Source organism: Giraffa tippelskirchi, chromosome 3 (assembly GCF_054371585.1).
Source record: "Giraffa tippelskirchi isolate mGirTip1 chromosome 3, T2T-mGirTip1v1.2.pri, whole genome shotgun sequence".
Taxonomy (NCBI): domain Eukaryota; kingdom Metazoa; phylum Chordata; class Mammalia; order Artiodactyla; family Giraffidae; genus Giraffa; species Giraffa tippelskirchi.
Window position 1 is genome coordinate 90,437,440 of NC_137277.1, and position 15,093 is coordinate 90,452,532.

Below are 15,093 nucleotides of genomic sequence, written 5' to 3' on the forward strand. Positions count from 1 at the left end.
GAGACATAATTCCATTCATAACTACTTTCCTGGGTAGCAAGAAAATGAAATATTTTGCTCCACAAGAATTCACTACTCCACACATTTTATTTTCTTGATTTAAGCACAGAAATTCTTGGGTTTTGGTAAATTAACTTTGAAAGGATGAACGATTTGTAACTGTTACAGCATTCAAAGTCGGATGAAACATGAATGTGTAATGGACACAAACTTTGGTTTGCTTTTACATTAGAAACAAAAGCTAGTTCAGATTCTATTTTAAGACCACGTGAGGAATATGACACAATTTGTTTATCTTACTTAAGCAGCCTTTTGTTCCTGCCCTTCTCTTTCCCTGGAACCTTCCTTAAAAACCAATTAGTTGAGAAAGTTAAGTCAGGGCTGTGGTGAATTTTCCAAAAGCTTGGGGGCCAGCAGTTCTTAAAATACTGATTTGGTTTCTAGAGAATAAGGACAATTCTCCAGAGTCACCTCAAATTACCAGCATTTTTATTCTTCAGAACAAATTTTGAATATTTAGAGGCCATGGAGGAGTACAAAAATAGTCTTAACGTTAAAAACTACATAGTAACTTTAAATTCATGGTGCAGAAAGATAAACCAGTTGAAAAGAAAAAAAGCCCATTTTTAACCAATTAAAATAGAGGAATGAAAACAAGACAAATTCAGAGGGAGAGAGAGAAGACTAAATACTAGTGCTTATAAAATGCTCTTGAAATGAATGTGAAGCTGGCTGTACAATGCATCACGGTAGTGAGTAGGTAAAAGAGATTCGTTCTGAAAAGTGTTTTGATCTCAGATAACTTTGCTCACAGCCAGTGAATCAGTGAAATCAAAGAATCTTCACTCTGTGGGGAAATTCAAGAATTTAGACCGCAACAGAACTAATTGATAAACGAGCCCCAAAGGCCAGAGAGTCGACTCCGCTGCATTAATTTAGCAAATGGTTATCTTGATGCCATGCTCCCTCCCTTCCTCTCGTTCTTATAATTATGCTCTAAATAAGCACAGGAGAGGAAGAAATAAAGCACTATTAACACCAGATAATGGTCCTTGAAGGCAGAATTTCATAAACCATTATGTTATACAGCTTGCTAACTTATTATCTGTCCAAATCACAGAGGGCTGGCTTTCTCTCCTAGCCTTTTCTCTCAAATAAGCCTCCTTGGCCATAGAAGGCAGCATAGCCACACAAGTCGAAATCCCTGAACGCTTGTAGTAACTGTAACTGCTCTGACTCTTCTGCCTCAGAAAGACAAAGAGCTAATTTGTTTCTTAAAAAAAAAAAAAAAATTTAATTATGAAGCCTTTCAAGGAGACCCCATAATTGAACTTAGCCAACAGATCATTTGCAACGAGGATGTGGCAGCAAGCAAAAGGTAATATTCGTCATGACTTGGCAGTTGAAATCATTTCCCTCTCAAATCTGGAAGAAATTATTTGAACCTTTCTTTCTTCAGTTCAAGATACCTTGAAATTTATTGCAAAGGGCCTTTATAAATCCCTGCATTGAGAAGAATGGGGCCAGCTTGAAAGAGGAGTGCTTGGGATGAGGGTGCCTTTGTGTGGGCTTAGGGCTCTTGCTATTCTGAAAGCTACACTCTATTTCACTGCAGAGAAAGTACACTTCAAATTAGAAAGGAAGATTATAGCTTTCTTCAAATCAATGTGTTGCCCTAGTTCTAGAATTCAGGAAATTTTTAAACATTGCTACAATCCTCTCAGGGAAAAATGAAAATGAGGATATCTCATTATTTTAAATAAATGCTTGGCTCCCTTTGCAGTGATGGATCTTCTGTCTCGACTGCCTCATATGAGACACATTTTTAAAGATGGGCAGAGCAATCACTTATTTAATCACAGGAGCCTGGGAGGCCGGTAACGCAGTTGGGCCTTGAATAGGGCGTCTCTACTGGGAGAGGAAACGCCGGGATGTTTTATTACAGATTTGGAAGAGCACACGAGGAAAGACATCCTCCTAATATAAACAGCAGCTGGGAGAATTTAAAAATGATGAGCTATGTGATACCAAAAAGAGTTTTCACTTGGCCCATTATTTTGGGGGGAAGCTGACAAAAATGGGTATTTTTAAGAAGCTAGAAAGATGTTAGTGTATTGCCATCTAAAATTCACAAAGTCTAAGGAGCAATATTTCTTAGATAGCTCATGACAGAGAGACGATATTATTTTAGGTCATATTTCAAAGAATGATATAAGTACCATAGCCACTGAAAATATGTGGATGAGAATTTGCAATTTTTATTTTCCTTTTCCCCCTTTTCCAAATTGAATGCCCCTTTATACCATATCACTTAATTGGAATGCATAATAGCATCCAAATAATTTCATGTAGATGCATAATAGCCCCAAATAATTTCATGGAGATGCCGTCAATGGAGATTATTCTTCAGGCGGCCAATCTTATGGCATTAGAGGTACTGGATTCAACTCCCAGGTTTCAGTCATTGGTTCTGAGCTCAGTGCATCTCTCTGCCTTGTTTCCTCATCTGTTAAGTGAGAATGATAATATCTGGATATTCTTTTCAGGGTCAGTGTCAGGATCAAATTTCAAAAATTATTTGAAAGTAATTTGTAAGCTGAAGACTGCTACATGAATTAAAAGTATTATCACTGTTAATATAAACATGATAAAGACAAATCCTGAGAGGACTGCCTATAAAAGGTTTCCTGAGCAATGATTGGTCAATGCATCTTGAGTATGCAGTGCAAAACCAATTTTCTTACTTAGCTGTTGCTCCCAAAAGCTTGGTATTTCCAGATGATTCTTTTCATAAGAAGTTTCAAGGTCATTTTATAACACCTATATTAAAAAGGTCTTGCACTTTTGCAAAAAAAAAAAAGAGGGGGAGAGGAAGTTTGCAAGTTGGAGGGAATGTCATTATGGGTACTACTATTGGCACTAATGTGAGATAGAATTAAATGTTCTCAAATAGGACTTGAGAATATGAAAAATCTACCATGTTTATCTAGCCCTTTGAGTAGCATTTACATAGCCATAATTAATATTCTATGTACACTAAGATAGGCTGAAATGACTATGCCGTGATTCTTTTACAGATGCTTAAGGCAAAGTCAATACAAAATTCATGATTTTTTTCTTCACTGGGTTGTCAAGGTTTTTAATAGAACCTAATGGAAAGATGGAGAAGGTCTATATAGTCAGTCAAAACAAGACCCAGAGCTGACTCTGGCTCAGATCATGAGCTCCTTATTACAAAACTCAGTCTTAAAGAAAGTAGGGAAGAACCACTAGGCCATTCAGGTATGACCTAAATCAAATCCCTTATGATTATACAGTGGAGGTGATGAATAGATTCAAGGGATTAGATCCGGTAGAGAGTGCCTGAAGAACTATGGACAGAGGTTTGTAACATTGTACAGGAGGCAGTGACCAAAATCATCCCCAAGAAAAAGAAAAATAAGAAGGCAAAGTAGTTGTCTGGGAAGGCTTTACAAATAGCTGAGAAAAGCAGAGAAGTGAAAGGCAGGGGAGAAAGGGAAAGATATACCCAACTAAATGTGGAGATACAGAGAACAGCAAGGAGAGAAAAGAAGGCCTTCTTAAATGATCAGTGTAAAGAAATAGAGAAAAATAACAGAATGGGAAAGACTAGAGATCTCCTCAAGAAAACTGCAGATATCAAGGGAATAATTCAGGCAAGGATGGGCACAATAAAGGACAGAGATGGTGAGGATCTAATAGAAGCATAAGAGATTAAGAAGGGGTGGCAAGAATACACAGAAGAACAATGTAAGAAAGGTCTTAATGACTCAGATAAACACGATGGTGTGGTTACTCATCTACAGCCAGACATCCTGGAGTGTGAAGTCAAATGGGCCTTAGGAAGCATTACAATGAACAAAGCTAGTGGAGGTGATAGAATTCCAGCTGAGCTATTTAAAATTCTTAAAGATGATATTGTTAAAGTGCTGCACTCAGTATGTCAGCAAATTTGGAAAACTCAGCAGTGGCCACAGAACTGGAAAATGTCAGTTTTCATTCCAATTCCAAAGAAGGTCAATGCCAAAGAACGTTTCAACTACTGCATGACTGTACTCATTTCACATGCTAGCAAGGTAATCTCAAAATCCTTCAAACTGGGCTTCAATAGTACATGAACTGAGAACTTCCAGATGTACAAGCTGGGTTTCGAAGAGGCAGAGAAAACGGAGATCAAATTGCCAAGATCCATTGGATCATGGAGAAAGCAAGGTAGAAAAATACCAAGCTCTGCTTCAGTGATTAAGTGAAAGCCTCTGTGTGGATCACAACAACCTGTGGACAGTTCTTAAAGAGATGAGTGTACTAGACCATCTTGCCTGTCTCCTGAGAAACCTCTATGCAGGTCAAGAAACAACAGTTAGAACCAGACATGGAACAATGGACTGGTTCCAAACTGGGAAAGGAGTACGTCAAGGCTGTATACTGTCACCCTGCTTATTTAACTTCTATGCAGTGTGCATCATGCGGAATGCCAAGCTAGATGAGCCAGCCACAAACTGAAAATATCAACAACCTCAGATATGGGCTTCTTTGGTGGCTCAGATGGTAAAGAATCTGCCTGCAATGCAGGAGACCCGGGTTCAATCCCAGGGTCAGGTTGAGAAGATACCCTGGAGAAGAAAATGGCAACCCCCTCCAGTATACTTGCCTGGAGAATTCCATGGACAGAGGAGCCTGGCGGGCTACAGTCCGTGGGGTCGCAAAGAGTCAGACACGACTGAGCTACAAACACTTTCTTTCACTTTCAGATATGTAGATGCTATCACTCTAATAGCAGAAAGTCAAGAGGAACCAAAGAGCCTTTTGATGAAGGTGAAAAAGGAGAGTGACAAAGCTGCTTTAAAACTCAACACTGAAAAAACTAAGATCATGGTTTGCGGTCCCATTACTTCATTGCAAATACAAGGGGGAAAAGTGGAAGCAGTGACAGATTTTATTTTCTTGGGCTCCAAAATCACTGCAGATGATGACTGCAGCCATGGAATTAACAGATGCTTGCTCCTTGGAAAGAAAACTATGACATACCTTGACAGCATATTAAGAAGCAGAGACATCACTTTGCCGACAAAGGTTCATATGGTCAAAGCTATGTTTTTTCCAGTAGTCACGTGAGAACTGGATCATAAAGAAGGCTGAGTGCTGAAGAATTAATTGATGCTTTTGAACTGTGGTATTGGAGAAGACTCTTGAGAGTCCCTTGGACTGCAAGGAGATCAAACCAGTCCATCCTAAAGGAAACCAACCCTGAATATTCATTGGAAGGGCTGACGCTGAAGCTGAAGTTCCAATATTTTGACCATCTGATGTGAACAGCCAACTCACTGGAAGAAACCTTGATGCTAGGAGAGATTGAAGGCAAAAGGAGAAAGGGGTAGCAGAGGATGAAATGGTTAGATAGCATCACCAACTCAATGGACATTAATTTGAGCAAACTTCAGGCGATAGTGGAGGACAGAAGAGACTAGCATGCTACAGTATGTGAGGTTGCAGAGAGCTGGACACAACTTAGCAACTGAACAACAACATTGGAAATGTCCTATTACACAGTAAGTCATCATTGTGACGCAACTAAGAGACAACCAGCTTTCACCATCAGAATCAGCTTTATGAATTGTTCCATCATCACCCAAAGGAACCTCTGGGTGATAACGATGCTTTTCTTTGGCAGAGTAGCTTTTTAACTATGTGCTTCGGTCCCTGGGTTGGGCAGATTCCCTGGTGAAGGGAACAGCTACCCACTCCACTATTCTGGCCTGGAGAATTCCATGGACTGTGTAGTCCATGGGGTTGCAGAGTGTCGGACACGACTGAGCGACTTTCACTTTCACTTCTGTTTCTGAAATCTGGTTTTGTGTACAATAGTCTTATTATTTAAATTTTTGTCTGCATTGGGTCTTCAATGTGAGCTTGGTTTCCTAGTCCCGGCAAGTGGAAGTTCTTCTCTAGTTGCTTCTCATTACAGCAGTTTCTCTTGTGGAGCGTGGGCTCTAGAGTGTGTGGGCTCAGGTTGTGGTGCACAGGCCTAGTTGCTCTGCAGCATGTGGGATCGTCCTGGGACAGGATCAAACCTGTGTCGCCTGCATTGGCAGGCAGACTCCCAACTACTGGACTACCAGGGAAGCCCTATAATATTCTTCATTTGGTATTGACTGGCCAATCAGATGGAAATGCTGATGTTTCTTTCATTCTCATTCTCAGTCAACTGCACTGGTCCTTCACAGTCCTTGCCTCTGCCAATCCTCATCCTTGCTTCCCACAATTTGCTCACCAAACCCTTGCTCAACTTCATCCTCACCAGACACTCTTTTATGCCTGGGATTTCCATTGCTACACATTTTCTTCTGTTTACAAGTTCTTTTTCGCTAAAGATTCTTATTTCCCCAATGGTTAGATACCCAGCCTGCTGATTTTCATTCTACTTCCGCGTTGCACTCTTCACCACAATCAGCCTTACCTATATAGCTCTGGAATCTGACTCCTCTAGTTTGGATTCCATAGGCAGGGTTTAGACTATTAATCTCTCCCATGGGCTTTAGGTTCAGTTCTCACTTGAGCATCATTTCTCTTTTCTCTCTCCCTACTGCATAAATCTCCCACTGTTGCCTGTCATCTTTCTTCTGACTCCTGTGCCTTTAAATATTGTGGGGTAAGGTCTCATTATCAAAGAGACTGAGACAGTTTGTCTCTTGGACAAAGCACAGGATTGACAGTCGACAGGAAAAGATTCTAACTGTAGCGCTGCCATGAAATCTCTTTGGAAACCTACTCCATCCCCTGGACAACTCTCTCTTAGTTTAAAAACTGCATGATCCTGGGACTTCCATGGTGGTCCAGTAGCTAAGACTTTGAGCTCCCAATGCCAGGGACCTGGGTTTGTTCCCTGGTTGGGGAACTAGATCCCACATGTTGTAACACAGAAGGTCTTGTATGTCATGTGCAGACAAATTAAAAAAAAAAAATAGTGTTTAAAAAAATTTGCATTAATCCTCAGTGATCAGAAATTCTGCCACTAGTTCATGTTTTTTCAGCCCATTTGGTGAAGGACTCTTCCAGATTTAGTGTTTTCAGCCTCTCCATTCCCACTGGTCCTCTTTTGTTTTCAGAAGTGCTTATCTGCCTTTGCTTAGGAAAATGACAAGAGCGACAGCAAAACCTTCTCCGACATCACATTAAATTAGCAGTATATTTTTCTCCTTCATTTCATATCCAGAGCCCCTAAATGAGTGCTCTTGCCTGTTTTCCTCGATTTCCTCATCTATTTAACTCTTGCAATTTATCGGCATGCCCTGTGCCACCCTCCCTGCTCTCACCTGCTTTTGACACTCTTGGTCCCTCTCTACTTGGAGCTTTTGTCTAGGCTTCCTTCTTGTTCATTCCTTCCTTCTCTCTGCTCAGCTTTCTGGTGGTCCTCTGTGTTTTCTCCTCTGCACCCCTCCTCTGTCTGCTCTTTACAGTCTGCAAACCTGGGCCTCCCTTTAGTCTCCTCAGCATGGGGAGCTCATTCTTTTGAGAAAAGGCTTCTGCTGTCAACCTTCCAAGAGTGTTCTCACCAGAAAGGTGAACCAACTTTATCTGTCTTCCCAGTTTCAGAACTGTTGTCTCTCTCAGACACGGTATAAATGGCAATTTGTAGCAAAGCAGGGAGACATGTGCTTTCCATCTGCCTTTTGCTTCCCCCTACCCCACTGAAGACAATTTATTTCAGAATGCAAGTGTCCGAGTCCAAGTTCTTAAATGGGGAAGTCTGCATCACAGACAAACTCAACAGGCTAGGATAGGTTTTGCTAATGACAACAAAAAGTAAAAAATGATTCTGTGCTTCCTGTCCACCTACATATATGAGAGGTTTTACTTTTCATTATATTTGATGTGTCAGGCTGTTTCTGAAACTGTTAAAATGTTGCAAAGTCCTATTCAAAGCGTGTTTTCACTTGGCCCATTAGAGGTGACTTTTCATGAAATTCTGAGGCTATTTTTTGTTTAAGGACTGCATTTTAATAGTCATTTTTTCAGTAAGTTATTGACAGATGGCACCAGTGACTTTTCTAAGAGATGTCAAGCTATTTGCTTTCCTTTTCCTTTATTATATAATTAGAAAACCTATCAGACAGTTTGAAAGTTTTACAAAAGTAGGATATAGGCAAGGTCTTTACGTATAATTGGAAACAGTCATTTGTGAGAGAAAATAGTCTTGGAAAAAAATTTCACTTGCCATTGAACATTATGTTTCTTCAGTCAAAACTAATATCATTTTCATGAGTGGGTAGATTCTCAGAGCACATTGTTATTAAGATTCGTTAACTCAAAATTATCACTTTAAGTAATTATTTTCAAATAATATTTTAAATAGTAGTTTCTTTTTAATCATTGCTTAGTATTTTCTAGGACTATATTAAGTGCTTTACAAATAACTATTTGTTCATCTAGTTGACGTATTTAGAAGTCACATCATTGCTTCCCCACCTCTACTCACATCTATCATATTCTCTACAGTTTACATAAAACCTTACTAACAATTTTCAGTGGCTAAGACTCCATGCTTCCAATGCAGGGAGCCTGGGTTCACTCGTAGGTCAGGAAACTAGATTTCACTTGCCACAACAAAGAGTTCACATGCTGCAACTAAAGATCCATGTGCCACAAGTAAGATACGGCACACATAAATAAATGAATATTTTTTTTTAAAAAAGAAATGGGCATTCTTGTTCCTGTTTTATAGAAGAGGAAAAAGACCCAAAGAGATTAAGCAACTTGCTCCACCAGCATCTTATAGCTAGTGATTAAACCTGGATTTAAACACAAGTCTATTAAACTGCCATGTGGGGGTCCATACAGTATATTCTGCATTTTACTTTTTACATGGTAGTCAGATTTTAAAAGTTTGTTTTCATATTTTCTATAATATAAAAATTATCCGCGGACTAAAGTGAGAAATAGGGAAAACTGACTCAGAGCTGCTACAAATCTTAACATGGCTTTAAGGGTCTTTCTGGCCCTGAGATCCTTAATTTTATAATGTAGATATGTAGTTATTATTTTTTTAATGAGAACTGGAGAAAGGATGAAGGACTCATTCCCATTTAGAAGGCTACTCCCTTCACAATATTTAGATATCTAGAAAACTAAACCAATAATGATGCTTAGAGCTCATGCAATTCAATCTCAAAAGGAAATAGTTGCTCTTAAGGGATATTTTAATTAAGCTCTGAAGGCCAGATGAGCTACTTACTCATCTCTACCATAATGAAGCAGTCATTTTTATCTTGTGGAGTGTAAGATCTGGCATCTGAAGCTCTATTACTTACTAGCTATATGACTATAATCAAGTCAAATCTCCACTTATGGCAGATTTGGTAGATTAGCTAACTGATTTCCCATTCCAATCCCCCTGTAGCTTTTCTTTCAGGAAATAGGACATCTGTAATAGAAGGTGAAGTCCAGACTACATTTCCCAGGTCCCTTTACAACTAGGATAAAGGCATATGACTTAAATTCCACCAGTCAGAAGCCTCTGGGCAAGACAAAGATGCAGGAGTGAGCAACATAAGATGGCAACTGCTCTCTAGTTATTTGGATTGACTGCAAAGCACATGGAGTGACAAAGTTGTTTCTTCTGGATCACTGTAATGGAATTTCCTCCAAATGTGAACATCGTAGGAGTGGACAGAGGAAGGGGAAGCCTTGATGCATCCCCTAAAAGAGCTCCAAATAACTGTCAGGCACTGTATGGACAGTGTTATTCATGGCCCTGCTGTCTGGCTGGTTAGGAACCAAACCTGAGTCTTGCCCTCCCAGAGATTCCATGAACTACCTAATACTCTTTGACGAGTTCCTTTCTCTTTAACCTGATAGAGTGGACTCTGTTGTCTGTAACTAAGAAATCCAGACATCATTCAACTTCTTTAAGTATAAAATGAGATAATGATCATCTAATTTTTATTAGAGGTACATGGTTGTGAGGTACATGGCAAGCTTTAAAATGGCATATACATTTTAATTTCTGTTATTATTAACTGTTGGCCACTCACGTTTTGCTGGAGAGAACTACCAACCACCACAAAATAAATCAGTCCCTGCTGTATTCATCTTGAAAATGCTACAGAGCTTTGCCCATGTGAGGCGCAGCCTTTTGGATTAAGGAATATACTTGAAAACTCTATTTTCCCTCTCCATGCTGTCTAAGAATGTATAGCATGTGTCTTTGTGGACTAGATGTCACCTGGCCCTCTTATTGTGATATTGCTTAGGAAAAAATATCCTGGATGACAACTGATTATTTCTTTGGGAAACTCTTGTGCCCCTTTCTCCAAGGTCAATTCACAAAACTACACAGCCTTCATTTAAAAACAGGACTCCAAAAATATACTGTCAAAAATTGCTGAAAATTCATTTGGGTCTTTTTTTGTGATGTGTTCATTTTACTTATATAATTATATACAGCATCATACATGTGTCTACTCTTGAGTCTGGAGACGTGCTGACAACTTATTTTCTGTCCTTTTTTTTTCTTTCTTTTTTTCGTACTGAAAAGGATCACTGTATTTTTGTTTGCACTTATTCATTATATTTGACAATTCCATGATTAAAATGTATAAATGTTACATTAAATATACAAACTGAAATGAAAATTCCCTACCTTTAAGGAGCCTATAGCTATATTAATTATAATCTAGAAGAAATAAATAATTAGTTATGCTACCTTAACTGAAATAGTTAACTGTTGATGAGGATGACTGGGTTAAATTAATGGAATAGACAACATTTTACTTAGATTAAAATTTTTTTAAATGGAATCTCAATAGGAGAAACACTGGTTGTGGGGCAGAGGCATTCAATGATAAGATGAAAGCACTTGCAAAAAAACAAAGGTGTTAAATTGTTTGGTTTATTTGGAGAACAGGGAGCTCTCCAGTATGGCACATATTTGGATTCATGATAGAGTGTAATTAAAATTAAGAATGCAGAGGAAGTCATTGCTCAGGAGTATATTTCTTCTCCACCATACCTTTTATCATTTCTTCCTCTTCAATATACTTTCCTACTTTCACTGTTGATTGTATTTTAGGTTGACTGTTTCATATGGAAAAACCCCTCAATCCAAAGACCAGTTTGATTGGTTTTTAACTGCATCTCTTTGATAAACTGTAACTTCTGTAAGAGCAAAGATTTTATCTGGCTTTATCACTATTTTTATTACTCTCATTATTATGTCTATCTCTATCACTATGCCTAAGCATAATAGCACAGTGCAAGAAATACTATAGTTAATAAATAAATAACTGCTGAGTAAGTGGCTTCTAGACAGCCATAAACAGTAATCCATTATCCAACAGTAGCATCAACAAGAGCCCTTTGCTGAGGTGGACCATATTCAACAGCAAGTATTTATGTGATATGTAAAGATACACCAGAAGGTGCTTTGTAGTCTGAGTGTTAACTTTTCCCATGCTAGACCTTTTCATTATGCCATGCAAGGCAAATTTTTGCTTCTGACTGAATTCTTGAACTCGTGGCTTAGCTATAATGATTGTAGATTAAATTTCTGGATAAAAGATAAAGTTTCTGTAGGTGACAATAAAATATATACAGACAGTAACTCTGCATTAAGAGAAATTCAGGAAACAAAGAATTTTCAGCTTTTCTGGGTGAATATTTTTCAAAGTTTTTCACAAGTTGTCAACTGTCAAATCCTTGAATTATTCTTTCCGGAATGTCTTTCTGAACTGATTTTTTTTTAATTATCTGGCTTGCTGTTGTGGTGGGTCATTTGTGATTACATCTGTCTTGTCCAGTTACAGCAGTAACACGTGTAAATTGGATCTCTAAGGAGTGATAAAGTGATGCAAATAGTGCTTTTCTCCTTGGGTTACCATAGCCACAGTCATTATTTGCAATCGCTACTGTGCTGTGTTCTTCTATGAAATCCCCTAACAAGATGCTTCACCTCATGTTGCATCCCAGCTACTGATAAGAATACATTCATTGAAAAGTTTGGAGCTGACATCATCACACTGACAAAATTGCCCTTCCAAAAAATTATTTTCAGAGCTATTGTTAGGTTGATTTTAACATGCTTGGAAATTCTTTATAGAGACCATATGTTGCCAGATTCAAGAGGATAATTTTCACTCTAACAACAGGAATGGGGTGAAGAATAACCCTCTAATGATTGGAAACTTTTCAAGGCATGAAGCACAATAGCAACAATGGGCTCCCTGGCTCCCTGGGCATATGTCAGTCCCAGAAAACTAGCAGAGAAGTGTTAATGTTTCTGGGTCTCTGGGGAGCTCCAGGGCATGGTTCCTGTGGCGGTTGTTAGAAATCAAGATTATTTATTTTCCATTTGGCTCAGAGAGCTAATCGAATAAGTAAATTCCTGGTATGAGTAATGCATTCTTCTAAACGGAGGAGGTTTTTCAAAGTACTGTCGTATACCCAGAGTTATTCCAATATCTTACTGTTAGGGTTGTGTGATGCTAAAGGGTGGGAAACACTGCGTTAGATGTTATTCAGATTGATTCACTGCAGGACGGCTCAGGGCCTTTACTACGATCTATTTCTTTGGGAATCTCAATACAGAGATATAACATGACTCATTGAATTCTGTTATTACTAGGAGCTTCTTGGCACAGTTAGGGAGGCTACGGTCTACTGGACAGTTAAGATGCTCCATGACTTCCTTTTTGGCATGGTAACTGTCTATCACCACTTTTTGATACAGTATTTCTTGTTTCTTAGGAAAAAAAGTTATCTATAAAAAGGCAGACTGGTCACAGCCTTTTGGTTACTTTATGGGGTGAACATAATCCTATTAGAATTTCCATTTTTCAAAAAAAATTCTTGTTAGCCTAATGCCTTATTACTCTTAATTTTCTTTGCTTTTCTCTTTATAACAGTGTATTTTAAGGCTTTTTTGCTTTGGAGAAAGCTTTTGTTTTCAGAAGCAAAAAAAAAGGATGCGTACTCAAGATAGAAAATTTAGAGGATCAAACTAAACAAAAAGAAGAAAATGAAACTCATCCATAATACAATCAAGCAGATATGAAGCACTGTTGACAAGCAGATGTAGATCTTTTCTTTATTTGCATTTTATATATTTTCATTTATAAATATAGAAACATGTTATGTGGACATTTTCATATGCTTTTCTCCACTTAGCAAGCAGCAGCAACACTTTTGCATGCTATTACCTGCTCTCACACCACTTCATTTTCAATGACTGCCATATTTCATTTATGTAATCACCTTTCTGCTGTTGGATGTTTAGTCTTAACAGGCTTCCTGTTCTTCCCTAGTTCACTCTGTCAGCATTCACAGAAATTGCAGTGATGTGAATATCAGAACAGATGACAGTGTTCTCAGTTCTTTAAAGCCTTGTCCTAGAAACTTCACATGTCTTAATTGCCATGTCAGAGAATGAGGCACTGACGATGATCTGTCACCTGGAGCCCCTGAAATCATACTCATGGTGCTATTGATGGTTATAACTTCCCAACCTGGCTCATCAATCTTCAATTACAACTTATTCCCGGGCCACTAATATTTCAGAGGAACAATACAAGCAGTTTCTGGGTCAAACTCACAGAGAAGCACTAAGTCAATTCTTGTGGCTCTTGGGATGAGAACTGTATGGATCTAGGGGTCTTTACGATGGTAGCATGAGACAGTTTCCCCTGTTTTGTTTGAAGTCTTCCAAGGTTACTTACCACAGAGCTTGATCTGGAATGAATGCCCACATCACTTATACTATAGATAATACCTTCAGTATCATAGAAACAATTATTCAAAGGCCAAAATCATTATATCCCAGTAGTCTGTTCAGTAAGCCATCTCCAATAGTGATTTGAATTAACTGTCAAGTGTGGGAGACCTGGGCTCGATCCCTAGGTTGGGAAGATCCCCTGGAGAAGGGAAAGGCTACCCACTCCAGTATTCTGGTCTGGAGAATTCGATGGACTGTATAGTCCATGGGGTTGCAAAGAGTCGGACACGACTGAGCGACTTTCACCAAGAATTCGTATCTGTAGATTGACTGTATAAGTTCTTGTCAGGGATGCCATGAGGGAGCCTGGTGAACTGAATTTCACTGGTCTAAATGGAACTCTTATTCTATGCTTGTTATTTTGGGAGGATAAGATCCTGACTGCCTTTCATCCTATTTTCTCTAAGAAGCACCTTGAAGTAATCTTTCATATAAAGGAGGTCAAATTGGACTAGAAAAACCTTGGCTCTCTCTACAAGTCAAATGTTGATGAAAAATGCAGCAACACACTTTTAGTTTTTAATTCCCAGGATTTGGGATTTTGCCAGTAATTCTGAAAAACATTTGTTAAGGGATTTGTCCCAGGAGGCAGTATTGTGAAATGCTAAAACTACAGATCATATAGTCAGATAATTTGAGTTCAAATTCTGCTATTTACTAGCTGTATCACCATTCTGAAAACATTTCTTCAGCTGGAATATACGAAAAGTGTATCGACATCAGATTCATGAAAATTAAATGAAATAAACATCAGGAAAACACTCTATCTGTCTTGGCACACAGAAGTGCTTAACAGATACTATTATTAGTTTTAATATTGAGAGAAAATTACAAATATATTTAAATATTTTAATAGAATTTATTATCACTAAGGATGTTATTATTGTCTCTTTTATGTGTGGGTGCTGCGCTAATTCTGGGGGAGAAAGCACTAATAACATACTGTCCTCTAAGAAAATGAAGTCTAGAGAGTAGCCACTATTTCAATATAGTGTTGTAAGCAATGAAATGAATGGTGTAAAAGTATGTATGAGATGTGGAGATGCATTGTTCAGTATAGATGGATATAGGGAAGACCTAGTGGAGTCACAAGGGGCTTCCCAGGGGGCTTCCCAGGGGGCTCAGTGGTAAAGAATCCACCTGCCAATGCAGGAGATGTGGGTTTGATCCTTGGGTCGGGAAGATCCTCTGGAGAAGGAAATGGTAACCTACTGCAGTATTCTTGCCTGGAAAATCCATGGACAGAGGAGCCTGGTGGTCTCTAGCCCATGGGGTGGCAGAAGAGTCAGACATGACTTACTGACAAA

The 15,093-nt window shown here is 38.7% G+C and overlaps 1 protein-coding gene across 9 annotated transcripts in view; it reads right to left on the reverse strand.

Moving 5' to 3' along the window:
- Positions 1-15,093, reverse strand: part of B3GALT1 (beta-1,3-galactosyltransferase 1) — a 609,729-nt gene that overhangs the window by 11,552 nt on the left and 583,084 nt on the right. The window contains exon 3 of one of the 9 annotated variants that reach the window (XM_081582624.1): positions 5,050-5,363. The exons of the other annotated variants lie outside the window; for them this stretch is intronic. The gene's annotated coding sequence lies outside the window, so the exon portion shown is untranslated. The remainder of the gene's footprint in view (positions 1-5,049; positions 5,364-15,093) is intronic. 9 annotated transcript variants of the gene reach the window in all.